Source organism: Prunus persica, chromosome G8 (assembly GCF_000346465.2).
Source record: "Prunus persica cultivar Lovell chromosome G8, Prunus_persica_NCBIv2, whole genome shotgun sequence".
NCBI classification, from domain to species: Eukaryota; Viridiplantae; Streptophyta; class Magnoliopsida; order Rosales; family Rosaceae; genus Prunus; species Prunus persica.
In genome coordinates this window covers 6,282,746-6,289,571 of record NC_034016.1, presented here as the reverse complement: position 1 = coordinate 6,289,571, position 6,826 = coordinate 6,282,746, and the positions used below count along the sequence as shown (strand labels likewise).

Here is a 6,826-nt window from a genome sequence, read left to right as displayed (position 1 = left end):
GAACAGGTACTATTCATCATCATTTTCTTACAGTTTAGGGTTTCTCTGAAGTTGGTTTAGGGTTTATGCATTTCTATGAAATTGGTTCAGGGATTTGTTCCAAATTGGTTGAAGGTTTAGGGGTTTCTCTGAAATTGATTTAGGGGTTTCTCTGAAATTGATTTAGGGGTTTCACTGAAATTGGTTTTGGGGTTTCTCTGAAATGATCTTAGTATGATGATTCCTTGTTCGAAACAGTGAATGAGTTTGTTCTTTGTGGACCGATGCTTGCACTGCTGTTGTTTTGCTGTTGCTATTGATGTCGTATTGTCGTTTTGTTGCTACTATATTGCTAATGTAGTGATGTTGTGTTGGCATTTTAGTGCTGTTGTATTTTTATTTTATTATGATTTTATTATGGTTTTTGTAGCAGTTATTGATTGGTATTTGGTGGCTTACTATGGGTCTTTATGACCATTGCATTTAACCTTCTTACAAGTCTAATCGGTATCTATTTTCTTTGTTGAAGATGATATCTAAAGTCTAAGACAATTAACCTGTGTATATCATTTTGAACTTGTAAACTCCCAACCATATCATACTTTTTGTTTGAGAATAATGCTTGTTAATTAGACATATTTTTTTATAACTCTGTTTACTAACTTTAGGGCTTGCATATTGGATATAGATAAGTTTTCTTTAGAACTATGTGTGGTGTAATATGAGTTATTTAAAAGTTTGCTCTTTTGTGCTTGATCATTGTCTGCTTAAAAGAAAGCGGGAAATGAGTGAAGATGGGAACCTACCACCAGCAGGTGTGGTTTAGAGAAATGGGCACATTGATTTTGCTATAAGCTAACTCTTTAAGCTTTTGCTTTTCTTGTTTGTGTATGGATACTTAGAGCACTTTGTTTCTGAGGAGAACTTATAATTTTGTATTGTACATGTCTAACAAACATTTTATACAGTTTTGATGGTTTATTTATTAATTTATCTTTGATATCGATAAAGCAGAGAATACATACAGACCTCTTATTTTGTTAAGAAAAAACTGAAGGGATGGTGCCAATTTCATTCATTTTCTTACATTTGAAAGGAGGGCCATAGTGGAGTCATTATTGTGGTTGCCACTAATTCATAGGATGTTTCATTACATTATACCTTGAAGTCAATCAATTCTTTCCCGATGTCTTCTTGTTTTTTAAAACTCTTTCTAGTCAGATAGATTTCTATCGTTAGTCTTGAATTGTTCTCAATTAGGCTTGTTGTTCTCAATTAGGCTTGTGCTACCGCACATTCCCATTCTAGCTGAAGCTGTGTCATGATTATCTGGTGTGTTGAGATGTGTCTTTAGATATTATATTATGCAAGAGTTGTAGAGTACTGGGTGTCTTGGGATGTGGCTTTGAGCTATTGAATTAGTAGGTCAGTTGTAAATAACTGGGGTTTTGTTTATGCTCTGTATTTTTTAATTTTTTTTCACTTAATATCCTATAATAGGTTGTTGATAAGTGCTAATTGTTTATTGCTTGTTATTGTCTAGATTGCAACGGATTGAATTTTTTTTTTTATAATATTGGCATGCAGGGAAAGATGGTTGCTCAAATGAAGTTGATGATTGCAGAGGAAGAAAAGTTCCAAGGAAAAGCATTGTCCCTATCCCATACAAAGACTGCAATCAGTACGATAAAGGAGAAATTCAGTGAACAACAGCTACAAAGGTTTGAAGAGAGTTGTTTTGGGCATCTCTTACTGATTGAGGACCTCAAGTGGACTTCGCCAATTGTCCACGGCTTGCTGTTGAGGAAAGCTGATCCAAAGACAGTTTCCCAACTGAATGGGATCAAATTCATCATTGGCAATAAGGTGATCCAATTCACGGCGCAGCAATTTTGCATCGTGACAGGGCTAAGGTTTGGAAACCTTCCCTTTATTCCGATTCCCACTAATGAGAACTGCTCATTGAAAAGGAAGTACTTTGGCAACGATAAACTGTCAACCTTTTAGAATTAGAAAAGGCCTTCCTCGAATGCGCTGATGCGGACGATGTATTGAAGCTCAGATTTGTATACTTTGCTGTGTTTGTGCTGTTGGGCAGTGAAAAACATGTCCAAATTGACATGCGATATTTGAAGTTGGCCGAAGACCTTGAAGAGTTTGGGAAGTATCCATGGGGTGCTGTGTGTTATGCCAAGACAAATGCGTCACTTCTGAGGGCACTTTGTACAGATTACCAGCGAGTGAAAGTGCCCAAAAAAGCTGCAAAAACAAAAAAATCTGAAAAGAAAGCAAAAACAACGGCAACTGGTAGACCAAGAGAGTACCACCTCAAAGGTTTTGCCTATGCACTTCAGGTGAGCAAATTTCCATTCATGTTGAAGTTAAATTTCATTTGTTTACAGTGACTCATGTTTTATTCCTCAAACCAGATTTGGGCTTATGAGGTATTTCCAGCGTTGGCTGCACTACATTTGGTGGTGCACGAAGATAATGCTTACATCCCTCGTTTACTACATTGGAGGAGCAATAGTTCGCTGCATTTTTATGAGCTAATGAGCCAAGTATTCGAGAACCGTGAGGTTAGTTAAGTTTTTAATGATAATGTTAGGCATATGAAAATATAATATAATAAGTTTACTGATATGTATATTGTATGTGTAAATTACAGGTTGATGTGCAACTTCTCCGGCCATCTGTAATCGACAAGCAGTAGCCGTATTAGACTTGGGGTGACAGTGTTGACGATACTTTAGAACTTGTTCAGTTGTTTAGCGATGACGCTGAACAAAAAACTAGCACTTCTGCCTCTGTAGAAGAAAAAGATAAGGACATTGATGAAACTGCTAGCCTTCCGTCGTCTTCTAAGGCAAGCATTACATTTTTTTCCAAGATATACGTCATAATACAATAGGAAAATAACTGCTGTATTGTTGCAATATATTTTGAAAATATTGTAACACTTGCATTATAACTGAATGCAGGGTACAGTCACGTCGAGAGAGTTACGCACTTTGAAGCGTGAAGTTCAAAGGACAAAGGATGAATTGGCCAAAGTTGCCATATCAAATCGAGCGCTTCGCAATAGAGTGCATCAGTTGGAAGACATGGTACGGAAGGAGTCATTGAAAGTTGAAAGAGAGTTCGAAAAAAATAAAAAGTGTGTGGAGGATTTCCGCAACACCCCGGCTTCAATGGAGCATTATTTTAATGTGGAGATAGAGCAGCTGAAAAAATGAAATGGTGGGGTGAATGAAGGTGGGGAAGGACATGAGGACCTCAGTAGTCCTCATATGAATGAAGGAGGCGACAATGACTTGTCTCCATTACATGACCATGTTATCTGCTAGCCAAATCACACTAATGCGATTCATTCGCCCGGAGCAATTCAAACTGGCGGTAATGGAAACACAAGGCCCCGGTGATGGAGCCGAACCTTCCGCAGCCATGGTAGTCGAAGAGGCAGAAATGGCCGCTTCAGTTCCTCACTTACAAGTGCATGAAGCAGCTGAGCAGGCACAATCCGAGAAGCTGCCTACCCCGGAAGATATGGCCGGGTGACCAAATTTGCCAAAGAGTGTTGTCTTTGTTAGAAGATTGGAAAGTGACTAAGAGTATGCCATCGGGAGATCCGATGAATCCTCCAAGTTTACCCACAGTTAGTATGGCTGGTGATGAAGAAGGTAGTTCGAGTGTGGAAAAAAAAGAAGTGGAAGGTAAAGGGTGCAGACAGAAGCGCCCAGCGCAGACATTGTTGAGCCCATTTACTGATCCTTTGAGGAAGAAGAGGACGATGAGTGCGTCGGCTGCGACTGCAACCCCGCCATGTTTTGATCCATTAAAATCCGTGCCCATTGAAGATGTGAAGGCAGTAATAGAGTTTTGCACTGCCTGAAAAAACGATATCAGGTTAGGATTCTTTACCTTTGAAATCCAATCTTCATCCTATTCTAGTATGTAGTCATAGACTAATGAGAAAATGTAGAGTTTGCTTTAATATACATGTGTATTTTTGTCATCAACAAAGTCAGAATTATGAGATGACTACAAAAGTAACCGTTGCAAGTTTGCCTTTTGTAGTGTGGAGGTGCAGCTGGAATCATTTTCAGTGGGCGCTGATTTTTTCTATAGACTTATCGATGAAACGGAATGGATTAGCTCAAGGGTAAGAATGCACAAAGCTCTACTTTATTGCGATAATTCAATTGTTTTCTCACCTTTTTTAAGTGTACAGTTGTATGAAATTGTGCTGATATTATATGTGTCAACTTTCAGCACCTGGACATGGCAACCTTTCTTATCCGGAAAAGGCAACTCTCTCATCCGTTGGTATTTGGAACTGACTGGACAACGGCAGATTGTTGCTTGCAGGTAAACATGTTACCATGTTACATTCACTGCTTCATTTGCTTTCGGTTGTGATTTTCTAATATGCTTTCATTTCAATTTATGCAGCAATTTCTAGAGCCGTTCAAACCGACTGCCAAGAAACGTTGATCGAAGAAGGTAGCTGCTTCAAACACCGTTGACCTTCCACCCAGCAAGCTGAAGAATATACATTACTTTGTGCGTGGTACGTGGCAACACGGGTATGGCCAAGCTTGGACAAAAGTCCGGAAGGTCTATTTTTCATATAATCTTAAAGGGTCTCACTGGGTTGCAATCGAAATTGATTTCGTCAGACATACTGCAACTGTGTATGACTCCTATGTTGCTTTTACCAAATGTTCGAAGCTGGTTACACTTCTGCACCCTATTAGCGATACGCTGGCACGAGTGCTGTACGATATGCACTTTTATGAAGATTCTGAGGTTGAAGAGGTTAAGCAAAAGGGGCTGAAGATGTCGACGTTTACGCCATTCTCAGTTTGCAGCATTGCAGATGTGCCACAACAACGAGATGGGTAAGCTTTGTGAATTTAGTGCAGTTTATCCAAATTGTACATAACTGCAGTTCTAATTTCCCAACTTATAGCCTCACAGTACGTCTTGCGGAATCATGACCGTCAAATTCATCGAGCATCTCAGTGCTGGGATTTCGGTAGATAAAGTTGACCCTTTGAAGATCAAATATTACCGACTGAAGCTTGCAATTGAGGGTTTAAGGGGGGAGGCATATTTATGAGGTAAATGTCTTAATGTCCTTGAATTCACCTCACTCTGGACTTATGACTTAGAAATTCACTTTGCTCATTACTTATGTTAGGAACTCCTTTATATGAAGATGCAGACGTAGATGCTTTGCTGGGGGTACTTTATATGGTCATCCTGCCTTTTTGCTAGAGCTAGTTGGTTTAGTTATTATTGTGAGGTGTAATATTGTACAGTCTAGAAGCAGTGGCTTATTGCCTTACATGGCACACACACTGTTTCGATTTTGAAGGTTAACTATTTTGTACACCTCTATATATAAACATAGTTGCTCTTTATGGATGCTTTTGTAGCCATTGTTTCTGTGGTTTTGGGAATCTGTTACTGGACTTACTGAAGCATACAACTTTGTTAACATTTCTCCATTTAGTTTTGACTTAGTTCGTCTTAAATAATTTCGGCAGCAATTCTACTTTTTTGCTTAGCATTATGTTGTTATTTGAATTTGGAACCTCATACTGTGTTTGCTGATCTTCGCTGGAGTAGGTACCAATCACTCCTCTTTCATCTTGCATACTGGATTAGTTTCCTTGTGTATTTAGCTGCATTCGATCTGAGTGATTGTTCTCTTTCTACAGGGTATACTAGCACCATCCTGCGTAAGAATGGTAAATTATCTGAATTGATCGGTGAACTTCAGGTACCATTTTCATGATTTGTACTCTGCTTTGCTAGTGGAACTCGCAGAACATTTGTATTTGGTGTTATTTTTGTATGAGTTTTTAATTTTGTAATGCATTTGGTAAACTAGGGTTTTGATCAGTTAGATAGTTTATTTATTTCGGAGCTTGTGTCTTGTTGCTCAAAAAATTGAAGGATTTGTGTTTATTTCTGTTTTGTTTGCAGCCTTTGTTCAATGGAACCGGAGAACAATCAGAAGGTGACTTTTATGCGATCGCATCACAGGTATTGGAAAAACTGCTATAAATTTAGTGTCGAATGATGCTTTCTCGTGTTCAATTTTTGTTTTTTGTAATGGATATCAATTTTCCTGTGTTACTTTGTTTTAGGTGCGCCGACTGGCAGCTGAGGTCCGGCAACTAGACTCGTCACTACAAAGAGCCGTCCTAAAGGGGAATGACAACCAAATTGCAAGGTAGCTTACTTTCTCTTCTGTGTTCAAATGAATTCTTAGCATGCTTTGTGCTTTTTCCTCTTGCTTATAACCACTCAATGAATGCATGCTCCTGCCCTGACTTTTTGGTTAAGTTGTAAAACGATTAATTCCTTACACGTATGTATTTCATAATGCAATAGAAACATTTTATACTTGGTTATATTTTTTCTTTGATTTTTTTAATAGGTTTGACATCACTAATAATGCCAACAGCTACCTTGGGGGCATTGGGTTATGGTTACATGTGGTGAAAGGTATCCAGATGATATATTTATGTTCATATTATTTCATCCATTGGTTCTGTGAGTTGTTGTCTTCTTTAAGAAAATCTAATATTTGCTCTTCACAAATGGTTAGGGTCTAAAATTCTCAGATCTTATGTATGTGACAAAGTGTAGTATGAATGCTGCTGTTTCAAAATTGCATAAACGTCTGGAGAGCGTGACAGAGGCTATTGCTATAAGTTTCTTTTCGGCTGTCTATGCCAAAAAAAAATAAAAAAAATTCTTGTTTTGTTTGAGTTTCTGTTAATGGGACCATGTTTGTTCCCAACATCAAATAGATTTACAGCACTCATCAATA

General features: G+C 38.3%; 2 long non-coding RNA genes across 2 annotated transcripts; both read left to right on the top strand.

Annotated features, from left to right (window-relative positions):
• Positions 4,060–4,470, top strand: LOC109950588. The gene is made up of 3 exons (XR_002272837.1): positions 4,060–4,141; positions 4,252–4,347; positions 4,432–4,470. It is a non-coding gene; the product is annotated as an uncharacterized LOC109950588 (long non-coding RNA).
• Positions 4,677–5,317, top strand: LOC109950553. Its single transcript, XR_002272787.1, has 3 exons — positions 4,677–4,880; positions 4,960–5,102; positions 5,183–5,317. It is a non-coding gene; the product is annotated as an uncharacterized LOC109950553 (long non-coding RNA).